At 40.8% G+C, this 19,659-nt stretch overlaps 1 long non-coding RNA gene across 1 annotated transcript in view; it reads left to right on the plus strand.

The window, feature by feature from the left end:
* Positions 1–19,659, plus strand: part of LOC124982533 (uncharacterized) — a 42,372-nt gene that overhangs the window by 2,444 nt on the left and 20,269 nt on the right. The window lies entirely within an intron of this gene.

The raw sequence follows: 19,659 nt of genomic DNA on the forward strand, positions 1-19,659 counted from the left end.
AATTGAAAGACTAGTGCTTTCAAAGAGAACTACAATGTGAACCACATATACCATTTAGTTTTCTTGTAGTCACATTAAAAAAAGTAAAATGGACACACACACTGCAATACAACAATGAAATTTTATACAAGGCTATGGTTAAAGTAGAATCAAGCCCTCCCAAAACAATAAAGTTGGATTCAATGGAGAAATACACTACTTCTGTTTTAAAATCTAAATTTAAATGAATTTGAGTTAAAATTAGAAATTCAGTTCCTCAGTCACACCATCCATATCATAAGGACTCAGTGGCCACATGTGGCTAGTAGCTACTCTGTTAAATAGCGGGGACTCTAGATCATTCCTTGTAAAGGTAATGATGTATAGAAATTGCCATTCTAAAGGATTTGGATATGGGAACATAGGAGACATTCTCTAGCATAATTTTATTGAGTGCATAACTTTTGGAGGCGCCAAGGGAGGGTTTTTGATTTCCCTACTGTTCCAGCTGAGAATATGAATGGGAGCCTTTTGCCCTGTGAAACGTTTCATGTTCAGTTCACCTCTGAGCCTTCACTAGGTGCCCCCAAACTCCCAATTTTGATTCCTTCCTCCTGTTTGCCATCACATCTAAATCCTACATAACCTTCAGGGCATGTGACTCCAGTCTCCATACCCTGTTTTCCCAGCACTATCACTGTCTCTTTCCTCCGAGGTCCCATGGTATGTCTGGGTTGGCTGTACAATGGGAGCCTCTTTAAGTAGGGTCTTGAACTGTTTGATTGCTTTGGGTGTGTTACTCAGTTTTTCCCATGAAATTCTAAGCTGCTTGAGGACAGGGCCTACTTTACTTCTATGGTGTTTGGACAGAGTGGAGAGGATAATAGTTGCTTAATAAGTATTGTTTATTTATTAAATTACCTAAGATACCTACGTAAATGCCTGAGAACATCAGATTTAGTGTTGGTAACTTGAATAAACAGGATAATGGGCCTTATTCTTGGCATATCTCAACTTTATCAAGATGTCAGTTCTTCCTAAGTTCATTTATGAAATTTAATGTAATCCCAATACCAAAGAACTTTTTTTTTTTGGTACTAGGAAATTAACTCAGGGAGATTTAACCACTGAGTCACATCCCAGCCCTTTTTAGTTTTTATTTTGAGACAGGGTCTCACTAAGTTGCTTAGGGCCCCACTAAATTGTTGAGGTTGGCTTTGAACCTGCGATTCTCCTGCTTCAGCCTCCTGAGCCACTAGGATTATAGGTGTATGCCACCGTGCCCAACTCCAAACAGCATTTTTTAAAGACTCTGATGAGTTGATATTTAAGTTAATTTGGGGGGAAAGATGCATTAAATTAACTAGGAAAACACCAAAATGGAAGAGCTCTGTGGTAGGACCAGCCCTCACTGATATACTACAAAGCCTGCAGGATTAAAACCATGTGACCCTGGAGCATAACTAGACAGACCAACGGAATAGAAGAAATAAACACGCTGTCTATGACCCTCCAATATAAGATGAAGGTGATTCCTGTAATCCTTGAGGCACAGGTGATCTTTTTAACAAACAGTATTGGGATAAACTGAATAGCCATTTGGGAAAATATAAATTGTGTTCATTTTTTTTCATATCAGATACAAAACTCCAAATAGACCAGAGAGTTGAACTTAAAAATGAAATTATACAAGTACTCAAAGAAAGCATAGGTAAATTTTCCTTCAAGAGAAATTGTAAAGAAAGACTTTTTAACCATAGCTAAAAATCAAGTACTTGATAAGAAAAGATTTGATAAATTTGACTCCATAAAATAAAAACAAACCCAACCAACCTTCTGCATGAAAAAAAATCAACATAAATAAAATTAAAAATTACAAGCTTGAAGAAGATATTTATAATATACCACAGACAAAAGGCTAATATCTCCATTATATAAAGAACTTCTAAAAATTCAGAGGAAAAAAAGATAAACATTCTTAAAAAATGGTCAAAATTCAGTAACAGATAATTCCTTAAATATGTGAAAAGCTGTTTGATTTCATTTACAATAAGTGTAATGCAGATTTAAACTACAATCACTTATCTGTCCGATTGGCAAAATTAAACAGCCTGGCAATACACTCTGCTGATGAGACTGTGGGGCTCAGTTGCTCTCACACTTTTTCGGGAATGCAAAATGGCACAGCCCTGTGCAGAATTTGGCACTCTCTAACAAAACTGCATGTGTATTTATCTCCTGATCCAGAAATCACAGTTTTAGGAATTTATCCTGAAAGTATACCTCCCATACTATGAAAATGGTGTGCATGAAATTATTTATTACATTATAAAAAATTGTAAAACACTGGAAACTATCCTTAAATATCCAAGTGACAAAACAAAATGCCAACCAACAACCAAAAAAACAGAGAGAGAGAGAGAGAGAGAGAGAGAGATATTTCTATGAATTGATAGGGAAGGATTTCCAGGAAATATTAAATAAAAAAATTCCAAGGCCACAAAGGATATAGTGTGCCATCTTCTGTGAAAGAAATAAGGGGAAACAAAACGTATCTGCTTATTGTTACCCAAAGAAACACAGGAAGGATAGGCCAGAAATAATGGAGTTGATTATTTACTGCAGGGAGGGAATGGAAATAATTCTGGAGGGAGTGACATTTCTCTAAGATTTTTTTTGTATAGTTTTGACTTTTAGAAGCATGCTGGTGTTTTACATATTCAAAAATAAAATTAAAACAAGATGGGAAGGGAAAGAAAAACCTAAAACTGTAAACAAACTGAAACAAATGAATTCAATTGTATTTCACATGAGTACTATAACCACACCAAAGGGGGATGAGCAAAAGAAAGAACAAATCCAAGGAACTCAGGAACACAATGTTCAACTATCCACAGTCAGTTTTAAGTGAGGTTGAAGAGGGGAGTTACAACCAACTCCTAAACTCTTTTTAACATATATAGCTTATTCATCTTGTAGTAGATGTGTGTATTATTTAGCTTTTTGTCACTGTGATAAATACTTGAGGAAATAAAAACTTAAAAGGAGGAAAGATTTATTTTTACCCACAACTTAAAAATTTCAGTCCAGGGTCAACCTGCTGCTTCATTGCTTTGTGTCTGAGCAGAACATCATGGTAGAAGGGCATGATGGAGGAAAGCTGTTCAACTAGCAGCAGCAAAGAATCATAAAGAGAGGAAGGGGTCAGAAACAGATACAGTTCCCAAGGGCATGCCCCCAAGGACTCTCTCCCTCCAACTAGATTCCACCTCCTATAGTTTCTACCACCTCCCAGTAGTCTATTCAGATTATTGATTCATCAGTGGATTAATTCACTGATGAGGTTAGCATCCTCATGAGCCAATCATTTTCCAAAAGCCCCACTTCTGAACATTGTTGCTTTGGGGACCAAACCTTCAACACATGAGCCTTGGGGGGACATTCCAGTAGTAGCTATGATGATGCGTGAAGCAATTGTGAAACTATCCTAAATGTATCTGGGATTGGGCAAATGAGGAAATGTGTTTGTTAATGCTGTTGGGAACAAGTTCTCATTACAGAAAGTTCTCATTCCATCAAAATATTGGAACAGAGGAAGGCAAGAAGGAATCCTATGGGATGAATTGGAACGAGAGGAATCAGTGAGGATTCATGATTTCTTTTATCTATAAATATGTGTCAGGGTTCTCTAGAGGAACAGAACCAGTAGAGTGCACATGCACACACACAAACACACATAATTATTAAGGGGGTTTATTAGATTGGCTTACATGAACAGGGGTTGGATAGTCCCACAATAGCAGTCTGCAGGCTGAAGAGCTGGAGAAGCCAATAGCTACTAAGCCCAGGAATCTGAAAGCCTCAGAATAAGAGGGACCAATGATGCAACCCCAGTTTGAGGTCAAAGACCAGGAAGCTCTCTGGAGAACTGCTGGTGTGAGTCCCTATTCCTAGGCTGAAGAAGCTGGATTCTCGTGTCCATGGGTGATAGTAGCAGCCGAAGTGCCCTACTCAAGAAGAATTGAGCTCGCCTGCACTGGTGGGCTTCCATCACTTTTTGTTCCATTTGGGCTCCCAGTCTTTTGGATGTTGCCACCCACATTCAGGACAGATCTTCCCCCATCAGTTTGCTGACCCACATGCCCATCATCTCTGGGAACACCATCACAGTCTGTTTTAGTCAACTTTTTTGCTGCTGTGACTAAAATATCTGACCAGAACAATTTTAGGGAAGGAAAAGTTTATATGGGGGCTCACGATTTCAGAGGTCTCAGTCCATAGACAGATAGCTCCATGCCTTGGGGCTTGAGGTAAGGCAGAACATCACCGTAGAAGAGTGTAGCAGAGTGATCAGGAGGCAGAGAGAGAGAGAGAGAGAGAGAGAGAGAGAGAGAGAGAGAAAGAGAGAGGTCTCCACTCACCAGATACAAAATATATACCCCAAAGGCACACCCCCAGTGCCCACCTCCTCCAGTCACACCCTACCTGCCTTCTATTACCACTCAATTAATCCCATCAGGGAATTAATTCACCAGAAGTTGGAAGAGGCAAGGAAGGTCCTCTCTTGAGCCTCCAGAAGGAATGCAGTCCTGTGGACACTTTGATTTTGGTAAAACCAATTGCAGACTTTTGGCCTCCAAAACTCTGAGAGAATGAGTTTCTTTCTTTCTTTTTTCTTTTTTTGAATACGTTTCTGTTGTTTTAAGCCACTAAGTTTGTGGCAATTTGGTATAGCAACCTCAGGAAACTAATACAGTGTTTGAAATGGAAATACTTCAACTTACATTTCATACCCATCTCATACATATACCTTCAGGAAAGCATGTCCTTTATGAGTTTTACAGTTTTTAGTTTGTCCTTTCTGAATCTTATTGCTTTTATTTTTAAAAAATTAACATAGAAAAGTTGAACATGTAGAGACAATATGTAAAGGAGCAAAGGTCTGAAAAACATGACTTCCTCATATAAACCCTTCCTTCCTCAGATACATAAAGATAGAAGGTTGTCACTCTTGTCTACTTTCCCTGACCTATTTAGAAATTATGGACAGCTGCTTATAAGATCTAAATTGTCTATATGAATATTTCCCCTTCTTGTTTCTTTCTTAAATTATTTTTAGGCTGAGAAAGGGTACAATTCAGACTTTAAAAAAATCCAATTGAGTATTCTGGTTAGTCATGCCCTCCTTAATTATATAGAGTATAATTAAACTCCTTCTTCCTCCTCCTCCTTCTTTTTCTCCTCCTCCTCTTCTTCCTCCTCCTACTAAATGTTGGTTAGCTAATATTTAAGACTGTTTACAATGTATCAGATACCATGCTGTGAACTTACTTGCTTATTGTCTCTTGCAATATCCAAAATGCAATAAGTTGGTTCTATTAATATTTTATTGAAGAGAAATGATGATGGGCTCTTATTGATGGTAATACATGGCTTTCTGATAAGATGTGACAGGGTGAAGTTCTTATGGGGATTTTTATGCAAGCAGGAGTACCATGGCCTAGATATACATTTGCCAACTCCTCATGGTGATTAACAAATATGGCAGGGTTTCAGAGTGGTGAATCTCCATGGAGGTGAACGGAGAGCAGACAGGATTTGTGGAGAAGAATTTCAATGGAGTTTAGAGTTGTCTGAGTCATCAGGGATCCAGATATGACTGCTATTTTAAAATGGATAAGTTCTCAAGGGAGTCTTGCTCAGAATCCAACTACCTCTGGGCTTTGAGGAATTCAGGGCAGGAGTTCTCTCAAATGTTCATCATTTTCAGCTTGGCTTTGAAGATTCCAACCCAGTTGCATTCCCTATTGGGTAAAGGGTAAAATCTTTAACATTTGGATGTGATACTGCCCATGTAGCAAAGAATAATTTAAAAAAATGCATGAATTGTACTCCTGTTCATACTTCTGTCTCATGGCTAATTATAATATTCTGGCTTTACTCTTGATGCAAGTAGTTGCTTGTATCATAGAAAGATGCTGGGATGAACTGGAAGTAGATAGAAATTGTAGGATTAGTGCTAAACATGTTAAGTAAGTCATTGAACCATTGGATGATACTTAAATGGAGTCAATAAAACCTTCCCTGTGTACTTTTGAAGAATGTCATAAAGTTAAAATGAGGAAATACAAACTTCTTAAGAGCTTCAGATTTGGATAGATCTTGATTTAAATCCTGCTTCTTCCACTTATAAGCTTTATGACTTAGGGCAAGTGTATTCAATAGCTCCTTAAGTTCTCAGTTTTATCAGTTTTTTTTTTTTCCAATCTGAAGTGTGGAGATAATAAATACTACTTCACAGAGTCTTGGAGAGAATTAAATGAGATAACAAATATAAAGCATTTAAAAGTACCAGGCACAGAATAAACATTTAGTCAATGGAAGTTATTATTATTAGTAATCAATGATTTTTATAAAAGGAATTTTAAAGGTGAAAAGGAATTGTCCAGAATGTTAGTTGTTTCACATGCAGATCTTGTGAAATTAAAGCATGCATTTAAAAACATGCGAGTATGTTTTTATTTACTAGAGACAGTAAGCAAGGCCAATGCGCTTGTTCAAGTATTTAGCACTAGACATAGAAGTATGGCCAACCTTGCCAATTTCTCCCTGTGTTTAGATTTCATGCTCTGGCATTTTGCGAAACATTTTATGCCTTGTGTAACTGGAGATGCATCTTCTTCCTCTTAAGACTGTAAATTCCTTGAGAATAAAGATAGCATTTTGTCTGTGGCCATAAAGCCCTGCAGGCCTCAGTGAGGACTGTGTGGGTGTTCAATATATTAAGTACTAATTGGTGCCTGAGGGAAGCTAAGATTCTTATTAGCTTTTCCATCCAATATGGTTCTGTGATCCTGGGAGTTGTGGTAGTGTACACGGGGAGGGAGTAGGGACAGTTTAAGTATTTGGCAGGGATTTGGAGCCTCTTACAAAGGAATGTATATTTGTGCACAGCTCTCTCCTTGGGGGCTTACATCAACTGTAGCATGAATTAAAGTAATTCCAGAAAGCAAAGAGGATTGGAGATGCCACCTTTTGTTCTCTTTTGAAGTACTACCTTTCATATATTTAGACACCAGTGTCCCTGCTCTGACCCTTCCTAGTCATGGGAGTTTGAATATGTCATGAGATTGTTTGAGTTTCTAGTTTCTGAATTTTAAAACAGGGGAGCTTGGTTCGTGGGGTTGTCATGAGCATCCAATGAGTTGCACACATAAAAACTATGCACACTGTAAAGTGTGACATATGGGTGAGGTGCTTTATGATGTCACTTACCCAAGGCATGGGTCTTTATTGGTGGCTTTGTGGCTCAGAGATGACAGTCAGTTACATTTGAAGCCTCATATACTTCTCTGGCTTCCAGAAGGGTTAGCTGTACGGATTCCAGTGTACGTTAGGAGATGAGCCCACTTGGTGACCCTAGTTTTCCAATGCACAGGTCTGCTGTGCTTCAGTTGTCCCCAGGCAGCACAAATTAAACCTGGCTGTCCTTCAGAACTGAAGGAGACGTGCACAAACATTCCCCTCATTCCTCAGTCCTGGGTTTGCACTAGCCAGTTTTACCCAGAGCCCCCTGGGACTACTGGCAGGCACTGAGGCAGCAACTCTCTGTGAGTCGAGTGCTGTCGAGGAGCCCAGAACAATTTCCCTGTATGCATTTAACCAGCCCCCAACTCCTCTGGCTTCCTCATACTTTCTGGGTCTTCCGAGAATATTTCTACACAGGTACCTTCCCTATCCTTTCCACATTTTGTCAAACTCCTTCCTCCAGATACTTTGCTTTTACTTATAATATGGGTGACCCATGGTACAGCTGGCACCATGGAGCTTTAAGCCTGAACTGGCTAGTGACAAAGTCAGCAGCTGATGCCAGAGTTCTCTTATCTGGACCTCCTCAGGTCTGTTGCGGGAAGGGATACAATTGGCTGTCATCGTTACACCCAAAATCTCATTTGGGGGACAAGTTTCATGAAGAGAGGGGCCATCTGAGATTGCTTTTGCCTCTCCCATTGGAAATTATAAGAAAGAGGTAATTGAACACCTGGAAAGGTCAAGGGCCTTTCCCATTACTGTTTCTCATTACCTCTGTTCCTTTTATAAACACTTCAAGAAGCTCATGGACCAGTTCTCTGCCTGCACTCTCATCCTTCCATTGCTTTCCCTGGAGGAAGGTTTTAATCTACCAGGGCAATTACAAGTTCTTTTAAGTTTAAATCACAGAATCATTAGACTCCAGAGTGCTTACTCTGGGCCTTGGAAACATCTACCCTAAAGGCTTCATGTGAGCACATGTGGACCCTGAGGCTCAAAGGTGTAGTGAGGCTGGGCAAGGTAATCTCAATGGTCCTGGAGGCTGAGGCAGGAGGATTGCGAGTTCAAAGCCGGCCTCTGCAAAAGTGAGGCACTAAGCACCTCAGTGAGACCCTGTCTCTAAATAAAATACAAAATAGGACTGGGGATGTGGCTCAGAGGTCAAGTGCCCCTGAGTTCAATCCCGTTACCACCCCAGCCTGTCCTCACCCCGCCCCTCACCAAAAAAGGTGCAGTGATTTAGTTAAGGTTCCAAGTCTGAGCAGGGAGAGAAGGGACTCCCCGCTGAGTGCTCTCCATCCTTTTACACTGCACTGGACCCAAGTTCCTCTGCAAAGAACCACCCATTAGAAGGTGACTTGACAGAGCTCTGTTCCACTCCTCTGATTGAGGCAGCATCAACTTGGCCTCCAGAACATATGAGGATCTGTTTAGTTCATCTCATATGACTTTCTTTTACTGAGGTCTCTTACAAGTTTCTTTCATTTGCTTGCTTTTCCTTCTTAATTTCTCCCTTCCTATAAACTGTAATTAAAAGTTGCTATTTTAGCCACTGGGTATGTGATGCATTTTGTTGGGGGTTGGAGAAGAAAGGAAAAACAAAACAGAGCAGTGCTGCAATGTGAAAGGACAAAGCTGACCCAGATGCTGTTTCCTATCTGGCACTCGGGGACACCAGCCTGGCCCTTCTTGCCCCTCCTTCTCTTGCTGCCCCTTTGTTTTGAACTCAGATCCCGTCAGCATGTTCCCCAGGACCCAAAGAACACCCTGTTCAGACAGGGCAGTCACTTTCCCACCCTGCTGCCCCTGCTGTGGAATTCCAACTCAAACAGCACTTTCCTGCCCTTTGCATTCAGCACAACATTCCTGGGTTCATTTCCGCTGCTGGCACAGAGCTCACAGATAGAGGAAAACGAGCAAACTTTTGAAGGAATATGTTCAAGTACCACAATAGAAATGATGGAGAAGTAGATAAAAAGTATAAACCATGTCATTAAAAACCATTAAAAGGATTACCGTCACCAAAAATCTTATATATGCAAATGTAAAAGCCTACACAAGTTTTCTGGGAACTGAGGAGCTGTGTTCCTTGTCTCCAGTGTTCAGTCATTTAGACCCAAACTGGGACTATTTGAGAGTAAAAGGATGTGTAACTAACAAGGAAGCCAGGGATCTTATAGCTTGTACTTAAATATTTTTAAGGAGACTAGGTGGTCCATTTGTCTTTGGACAGCTCTGAGCATTCACTGCAATTAACATTTTTGTGTTTGTGAGAATTCTACTCCTTGGGACCTTCAGTCCCCACTTTCTCTCTTTTTTTTTTTTACTGGGGGTTGAACCCAGGGGTGCTTAACCACTGAGCCATATCCCCAGCCCTTTTTATTTTTTATTTTTATTTTTTGAGACAAGGTCTCACTAAGTTGCTTAAGGCCTTGCTAAGTTGTTGAGGTTGGCCTTGAACTTGGGATCTTCCTGCCTCAGCCTCCCAAGTAGCTGGGATTATGGGTATGTGCTACCGTACCTGGCCTAGGATCTTCACTTCTCATCTTTTTTCCCAAGAGAACAGATCAGATGCAGGAGAACAGCTCTCCTGTCTTCTGTGTCTTTTGTTCTCCAGGTCAAATATCTTTAGATACTTTGTCAAACCTTTATTCATTATTCTGGTTGCTCTTCTGAGTGAGCCCCACTTGCCTGCATTTTAAATTTGATGTCCAGAGTTTAATACAGCCCTCCTTCACCTCTAGCTATTAATGTCTCCTAACCTCACCTGGCACTGCTGTATCTTAGGTAGACTCAAGGAGCAGATAGTCAGCAGACATCCCCTTATTTTCTTGAGCTTCCCTTCACCTTCACATATTTTCTTGGGCACAGTGGACAGGATTGGCACGCTGATAGGATTCATCAGTGACAAGACCAGAATGACAGAGGCAGGAGTATGGGGGCTCTGTTCACACCTGAGTTGATCAAGTCTTTTATGAAATGGAAGGATTCAGTAACTTTATCTCTTTTTCTGTGTCAAATGCTTAATTTCTGAAATCCTTCTACTCATATTGCAAACCTGTTTTGTGCCAGGTGTGGTGATGTGCACCTGTAATCCCAGCAACTCTGGAGGCTAAGGCAGGAAGATGGCAAATTTGAGGCAGCCTGGGTGATTTAGAGAGACCCTGTCTCAAAATTAAAAAAAAAAAAAATTAAAAAGAAACTGGGGATGTGACTCTGTGGTAAAGCACTTGCCTGGAATGTATCAGGCCCTGGGTTCATTCCCTAGTACCATGAAACTAAAAAAAAAAAAAAAAAAAAAAAGAAAAGAAAAAGACCAGGCTAGGGATATAACTCAGGAGAAGTGATAGAGCATCCCTGGCTTCAATTCCCAGTACCACAAACTGAAACAACAGCAAAAATACTCAAACAAATAAAAAACCTATCTTGTACCATTTTAAATTTGAGCAAGCTACTTACTCTGTCTGCATCTCAGTTTCCTCACTGGGGGAATGTAACATCATGCTGTGACTGTCAGGATTAAGTTAAGAGTACTGAGAAGGCCTTTGGCCACATGGTAAGTCTCAACCCGGGCTCCGATTATTATCACTGTCATCGTTCTCCCTGCCCTTCTATTCTCTTGGGGCTGTTGGTCTCTCCTGGGGAGATTTTCTGGCATAGCAAAAACTGCACTTCACATAGGTGCTTCGGGCTGAAAACTCACCTTCTGCCCTCTAGACTGCAGGTGTCTCTGTGGGAAGATAATAACACCTAAAACCTGTCATTAATTCCTTTCAGCCTCCCAGGGCCTTTCATCCTGAAGGATTCTAAGGCCCTTGAATAAAAGAAGCAAAAACATTCATTAAAGCACTAACATTTGTATAGCAGGTACAACAAGTCTTCCTGATCCAGCCCATTATCAAACAAGCTCTTTATCTGAAGTATTCAAGTAATTTTAAGAGGTTAGCTTATTCCAAATGATCTCTAGATTTCAGTGACCACAAGAGCTTACCCACAGCCACCTTTCCACTCCTGCTTTCCTTCCTCTCTGGCCAAGTAGAGACAAAAGCTTGGCCTGAGTATTTTCTCCAGCTCTGTTTCCTCAGATGGGGAAAGTGGAAAAAGCACAGGACCAAAGAGGAAGAAGATCATAATTCTGGATTCCTGCAAAATAACATCACAGACAACAGGGAGAACTGGGCCTTTCATCTTAAGATCTCAGAGCTATTTATACTTGACATATCTGATATCTGTTCAGGCATAATTGTATTTAATTTACAGAGAGAGTATTTGAACATGATCAAGCTTAGAGTTTCACCTCAAGTGTAAACAGCCACAGTAATATATTGGTTTGCAAACTGATCAGCCCATTGTTTCTGATTAAAAAAAAAAATTATTGGTTCTTTTTAGTTATACATTACAGTAGAATCCATGTTGATGTAATTATACAAGCATGGAATATATCTTATTCTACATAGGACCCCAATCTTGTGGATGTACATGATGGTCGGATTCACTGTGGTGTTTTCATATATGTACATAGGAAAATTATGTCAGATTCATTCTACTGTGTATCTGATTTTTAATTAACTCAGAAAAGTTTATTAATCAAGGATGTGTGAAGGCTTTGCTCTGGGCAGCAAGGTTGGCCTGGCTACTTGCACTGGAGGGATGGCATAGTGGGTCATTTGGAGGTTGTCACATGCATAGCCATGAATACTGGTTCTCAGTGTAATTCATTAGTGCTCAAGTGAGTTGCAAATCCCTCATGGCTTGGTGAAAGTGATGGCAAAATTTCATTTTCTGATCATCCATGTGAATGCTCTCAATAGGGTATGCCATCTGCCTTGAGATAAGCTGAACCTATCAGAAAGATTAGAGTGTGTTAATCCAGTCAGATCTTTTCACAACACAGGCTGTTTAGAAGCACGTGTCCCCATCTCCAGTGGCAGCAGATGCCATTGGTTTTTCTTCTTGCCCTCTGCTCTTGTCCTTGGTACAGACAGGTATTTCTCTTGCCCTCTACCCAGCAGGTGGATTGCAGGAGTGAAAGGTAGCAACCCACGAAGCTGCTGCTCCCTGTCACTGCTTTCTCATCCCTAATCCTGGTTTCCTTATGGAGCCGGGAAGAGAGAAGTTAATTAACATTCGATGGATACTTGTAATGAATCACACACCTTTCATACATGATTTCACTTAATTTCAGCAGTTGTAAGGTTGCCTGAGAGTCCTGACTCTTTTAGAAATCCAAATTAAGCAACATAGTGGGTAATGTGTAGTTTAGACCAGATCATAGGAGATGAGAGGGCAGGGAGACTCCGTAGAGCCACCTCTACTCTTTCTGCTTATAGACGGTAACAGGGCTAACCTGTCAGATTTTAGCATTGATATACTTCAACATTTGGGTGCTTTTAGGGGGTATAAATCTTCATTTGCAGGTGTGTGAAGTGATGGGTTCATTTTATTTCATGGACTATCACACCTGGTGACCGTAGTACTTGGATTGTACTGGTGATTCTAGAGAAATAACCATGTGCCTGAGGATCAAAGCTGTTAGATGAGGAGGCCAGGACCATGGCACCTCTCCCTGCCTTGCAGGACAAATATCTTGGAGGAAACAAACTGCTTATCTACTCAAAACAACATAACAATAATTTGTTATATCAGCTTTATTTTGGTTCCTATTGCTTTAGTTTTGCTTTTGCTTGTAAGAGTTACTGCTTACTGACTCTAATAGCTGAGACCTTAATTCCAATAGCATCTTTTTAGAATAGATGACATGCTTAGTGGCTCAGAGATTCCAGAAACAGGGTGAAGATGTGGCTTCTGGGGTTTGACCCTAACTGTTTCCTATGGGTGAGCAGATGGCCTGTTCCACATGATGAGTTGCTAGAAAGAACCAATATGAATTAGTGCAGTTTACTTTGCATACATAAATACTTAAGTTTGTGCTTAATAATACACTTGATGCAGATATTCTCTGAACACATAACAGCTCAATCAGCCTCATATAAATTCAATGGGCTTGACATGCCACAATCAGCTTTTACCAGTCTACCCTCTCCAGCCTATGAAGCCTGTATTGGAGAGGCAGTAAAACTGATTAAAAACAATTCACCTTCTTTCCTATTGACTTTTCTGAGGCATCCCCTGGCCATAGGTATGTAGATTGGTGACATGTGAGATGTAATCAATTTATAAGTGTTTAGGCCTTATTTTATGTTCTTCCCATAAGCAAAGTATAGATGCCTGATTCAGTTGAGGTGGGAGAAGTGACCCCTTTCCTCCTTCAAGTCAGGGAGCTAAAAATAATGCTCAAGAAGCATATAAAACTTTGACAATGTGTATAAATAACATGACTAGCCTCTGCCCTGAAGTATTTGAAAAGGCCATCCCAGAGATAAAGAGATGAGCGGGGCTTTAATTTATGTATGATCTATCAAAATGTATAAGTGCATTCTACTGTCTTGTACAACAAATTACATAGACAATACATTAGCATTTACAGTGGGCTCCATAATCCCATGAGATAGTTGATGGAAAAAAGAAATAAAATTTGTTGAGGAAATATATAAAGTGGACCTGATGACACCTGTACATGAAGTGAGTTTTATTACAAAAGAGGAATCCTAAACTTAGGGAACCCACCTCTTTTATAAAGGGAAGGAAGCTTGCTTCATTTCTGTTCCAAAGGAAGATACTCTCTCTATCTTCTAAGACTGTACTATACTCAGAAAGATAATCTAGAACAAATGGTAGTTAGTGCCAGACTTGGAAAAATGTGGGAGACCCACAGAGAATTGTCTTCCCCTGACTTTGTTAAGGTTACCCACCTGAGAAGCCTATCGAGATTAGAATCATACAAGCTCATGTATCTCAGTGGCTACTTGTCCAAGACCTTCAGACTCTGTGTCAATTCTGGGATCATCTTCTTGTTTGTTGCAGACCTGGTTCACATGGGGCATCCCCACATCAGTGTTTATGCTCTTTCTGTGTTCCTTGAGGCTGGGTCCCAATCTTGGGTTCTATTCTTGTGGTCTTTCTTCCTTTTTCCCAGGATGAAGTGCCTTGCCTTGGTCTCTGACCCTTTCCTCCACAGTCCCAAGAACTCAAGTGCTGTATCCAGGCCAGTCTTAGACAGCATCGAACCTGGGTCTTTGTGTTTTCCATCCCAGATGTAGCATTTCACTGATCATACTTGCAGGATCTCCTTGATATTGACCTACTCAGCAAGACCTTGTCTCCCTCTATTGTTCTAAAACTGCTTCATATGCTCAGTTGAACTTCAAATATTCTTTCCTACCACATTTACTCGGTGTGCTTGTCTTACCTTGTATAGTGTGTTTTGTGGCTGGGTTGTTACCTTCATCCATTTGAGCACCTATAACAGAATGCTATTGAATGAGTGACTTATGAATAACAGAGATTTATTTCTCACAGTTCTGGAGGCTAGATGACAGCAGATTTGGTGTGTGGTGAAGGTTTTTTTTTCTGGTGCATAGATGGCTGTTTTCTCTCTGCTCACATGGTAGAAGGAAAAAGGGAGCTCTCTGGAGTCTCCCATAAGGAGACTAATCCCATTCCCCCACCTCCTAATACCATCACATGGTGAGTTAGGATTTCAACACGAAAATTTGGGGGTGACCCGAACTTTCAGTCTCTAGCAGTCATTGCCTAGCTGCTTACTTTCACTCCAATAGGGAAGGGAGGTGGAGAAGGGCAGACTAAGGATGAAAACCATAAGCAAGTGCTGTAGATAAATGCCTATGTGTACTGGGTCAACTGGGAAGCCAGTCTGAATAGAGGCAAGGGGAAGACTGGGACAAAAGAGACTTTGAATGCCAAGCTGAAGAATGCTAGTAGAATACATTGAATCACAGAGCAGCCCAAGGACTTCATGGTAGTGTGGACCAATGGAGACAGCAGGATTTTTGGAATTAGATGGAACTTGGTTTGAGTTCTGTATCTGCTACATATGAGGTATGTGACCTTGGAACTTTGATTCTGTGTCTCAGAGTTTCTCATCTAGAACACTGTGATCATAATACCTACCTTCTGGGGCTGTTATGAGGACTGTTGATACCCAATCTAGCACAGTGACTTCAAAGTTAACATGCTCAGTAAGTGGTAGCAGTTGTGTATTTACCATTATGGAATGCTAGCCTCCTGCTATCCTTCTGATTTTAGACATTTGAAAAAAATGAAGCAAGGGGGCAGTTTGCAAAGTGACCAGCTTATCCCACTTTGCCAGAGGTTCCCCAATCTTACTGAACACTTGTTATTCATAAAATGCTGCTAGATAGTGCATGGTCAGGCATGCAGTAGTTGGTGACGACTGCCAGCAATCAGCAGCACCCTCTGGAAACACAGATTGTATACCTAATTCTGGCTTACCCCATAACGGGCTCTTTCGCCATTGACTATTGAGATGCAAACCCGTAACGTGCTTCAGCACTGCCTTCCTTCAGTTCTGCAAAACTGTTGCTACTTACAGCTGCTTCACTCAGCCAATGCCCACTCATCCCTGGGTTTCAGCTCCCATGCCATTGTCTCAGGGAAGCCTTCCCAGGTGCTTCCAGCGAGGCAAGTTGCCTTTTGTATGTGCCCACAATGCCTGCTGCTTCTCCTTCACTGTGTTCTTTGTGCTCCTTATAACATCATCAATACCATTGTAAAAGCACAGGTGATTGTAGGATATCCCCAGAACCTGGCAGAGGGTAGATATTTGGTTAAATGACTAGATAAGGTTTGCTAGCCACAATAGTTATTCCAGAATTTTAGAGTTGCTGCTTGGGATGTAAAAAATACTCTAAAAAAGGGAGGATAATAATCTCAAATGCACATATTTATGTAATACATATACCTACCTGTAGATAAGTAGGTTGATTTGACTTTGTCTCATTTCATCTTGCAGTGACACTTCACCAGCGACCTACTTAGTCCAGGGACTGGCATTTGGAAATTACTATCCTAAAAGTCACAGCCATTAATTGTAGCATTGCCATTGCTCCCCATTGCTGAGGAAAACAGACTTTAGAGTCCCAAAGGTTTTCATAACAAATTTACCAAGTATACATCCATATTTTATTTCCTCGGCTTAATTTTTACCCTAGTAAAATTTTAATTAATTTAATTTACTTATTTTAATTAATTTAATTTACTTATTTTTTTTAACCTAGTGTTTTCTTGAATGAAAATACCACCCTGTTGTGGTGGTTTATTTAGATCCCAGAGTACTGTACACTGTCCAGGAAAGAGAGAGAGAGAGAGCAGCACATGCAGATAAGGACTATTCCCTTGGGAAGTGACATTTAGCCCAAGTGGAACATGACTTCCTATCACAGTTGAATTCCTCCCTTGTGGATTTATGGTGTCTTTAGATCTGTCTAATCCTGCCTCATAGTGAGAACCAGAGAACCGTGCATGACCATGCTTAGGGAACAGTGCATGAGGACACTGAGACAGCTGCGCAGGCTGCACCCTGCTAAAGCTCCCCAGCTGAGCAGAGTCTTCTCATCAAGTTTTGTGCCCAGGATGGGTCCGGATCTGTTGGGAGGACAAGGCCACATGTTTCCAGTGCACACAAAGAAGAAAGGCCTGGAGGTGGTGGTCGTCCAGTGAGCCAGTAGAGGGTGCTGATTTAGAGGGTGGACTTCGCAGGAAACACGTTTGGACACCTGCCCCGCCACTGTCTGCATGACTTTGGGAGAGTTTGTAAATCCCAGTTTCCTCCTGTGTAAAACAAGGATTAACAACGGCAACAACAATAATCTCCATTTCATAATGAGATAAAGTAAGGATCAATGAGATAAAGTAAGCGGAAGACAAAGCAGAGTGGCAGGGCTTCCTTAGTGCTGACTGTAATGATTATCATTGGTGCCACAAAGCACGTGGCCTTCTAGGAGGTACCATGGACATGGATCTCATTTGCACTTTCTCTCTCCTCTTCTCCTTTCCATGCTGCTTTGTCCCCCCCAGTGACTCCCCTTAATGTACCCACCATTCTCAATTACTAAAACCAGAAATCCAAATATCAGCCCAGACTTTTCTCTTTCCTTCTCCCTCACCTCTTCCATCTGTGCAGTCACTAAAATCTATGAATCCTTCCCACCCACCTTACCTCAGCTGCTTGACCCAGAAGAACCTCATTCCTCTCATGGATAATGCCAGCAGCCTCCAGACTGGCTCCTATTTCTAATCTATTTTACTTTTCATTTTGCATTACTGGGGATTAAATCCAGGGGTGCTCTACCACTCAGCCATATCCCACACTTTCTATTTTTTACTTTTGAGACGGGGTCTCGTTAAGTTGCTGAGGCTGGCTTCTAACTTGTGATCCTCCTGCCTCAGCCTCCTGAGTCACTAGGATTATAGGTACGTGCTACTGTGTCCAGCTCCCCAACCCTTTCTGTATTTCATTTTTGAAACAGGGTTTGCCCAGGCTGGCCTTGAACTTGCCTCGGGGTCCTGAGTTGCTGGTGGTGTGCACCACCATTCCCTGCATATCCCTGATCTTTCAGAACCACAAATCTGATCTCACGTATTCTCTTGGTTAGGGCTATCCTATGGTGTCCTGTTTAACTATAGGATAAAGCTGAGTTTCCTTGGGAGTGATTATGGCTCTGGGACACCTGCTCTGTTCCTTTCATCTTCTTATCTTGCTTCTGTGTTCCAGCAACAGGGCATTCTGGGAACTATATAGTGTTGGATGGGGTTTCCCGTGCTTTGGGCATGTTGTTCTCTTTTCCTGAAATGTTGTTGATGATGGTGAGGACAATGATGCTGATGATGACAATAACAGCAATGACGATGATGGAGAAGAAGAGGAGGGAGATGACAGCAATAACAGTTACCAAGTACTGGGAATTTTCAATATGCCATTTTCTGGGCTTAGTGCTTTCATTCACAATCTGCTTTTGGCCAACTTTGGCTGCCTGGTGAACTCATCAAAAATAATTATGATCTTTAAAAATATATCTTTGTGCGTATTTACATGAGTGCTTCCCTTATAATCCTGGGGGCTTGACTTTGTGTCCCTTCCCTACAAGGGGAGGCCACGTGGTTGTGTGTGATGGTCGGTATTGTTCCCACTTGCTTATTTTAAGTAGATTTTAGTTTTTAGAGCAGTTTTAGGTTCACAGCAAACTGAGCTGCCAGCATGGAGTTCCCACATATCCTGTGCCCCTGCCCCATCCTCCTCCCTTCACTACCAGCGCTGCTCTTCACAGTGGTATGTTTGTTACAGCTGATGAGCCTACCCTGATACATGTTATCACCCAGAGTGCATAGTTGACATTAATTAGGGTTCCCTCTTGGTGGTGTACAGTCTGTGGTTGAGGCAAATGGTAATGACTTATACCCATCATTATAGTATCATGTGCAGTATTTTTACATTACTACCCTAAAATCCCCTGTACTCCACCAATTCATCTCTTCCTCCCTCCTTATTGATTTTTTATTATACTGTCTACATAGTTTTATCTTTCCAAAAATGTCATATAATTGAAATCATACAACATATAGTCTTTTCAGACTGACTTCTCTCTCTTAGTAATATGCATTTAAATTTACTCCATATCTTTTCATGTCTTAAGAGCTCATTGCTTCAGGACTGAGTAATACCCCATTGTCTGGATACATCAGTTTATCCATTCATCTACCGGAGGACCTCTTGGGTGCTTCCAAGTTTTGTCAATTATGAATAAAGCTGCTGTAACCTCTGCATGCAGGTTTCGGTATGAACATATGCTTTGAGTAAATACCAAAAGTACAATTGCTGGGTCATTTGGTAAAGTATGTTTAGTTTTATAAGAAATTCCCAACTGTCTTCCAGAGTGACTGTTCTGCTTTGCATTCCCACCAGCAATGAACAGGTGTTCCTGTCGCTCCACGTTCTTGTCAGCACTTTATACAGTTGCCATGTTAGATATAGCCATGTGTGATTGTTTTAATTTGCAATTCTCTATTTGATATTCTCTATGATGTGGAATATCTTTTCAAATTCTTATTTGCCATCTGCATATCTTCAGTGAAGTATCTGTTCATATTGTTTGCCCATTTTAAAATTAGATTGTCTTCTTATTGTTGAGTTTTTTAAAAAAAATCTGATATATGCTATTATTAGTTCTTTTCAGTTATACATAATATTGGGATTCATTTGACATAATTATACAAGCATGGAATATAATTGGCTCTAATTCAGTCCCCAGTGTTTCCCCTTTCCCTTCCCCTCCTCCCTCTCCCTGTTCCCTTCTTTTTTAAATTAGTGCCTTATATCCACATAAAGGTGACATTCACTGTGATATATTTATGTTTGTGCATAGGAGAGTTAGGTCAGATTCATTCCATGTTCTTCCCTTTTTGCAATCCTCTTTCCTTCCCCTCAACCCC

The sequence above is a fragment of the Sciurus carolinensis genome, chromosome 4, assembly GCF_902686445.1.
Source record: "Sciurus carolinensis chromosome 4, mSciCar1.2, whole genome shotgun sequence".
Classification (NCBI taxonomy): domain Eukaryota; kingdom Metazoa; phylum Chordata; class Mammalia; order Rodentia; family Sciuridae; genus Sciurus; species Sciurus carolinensis.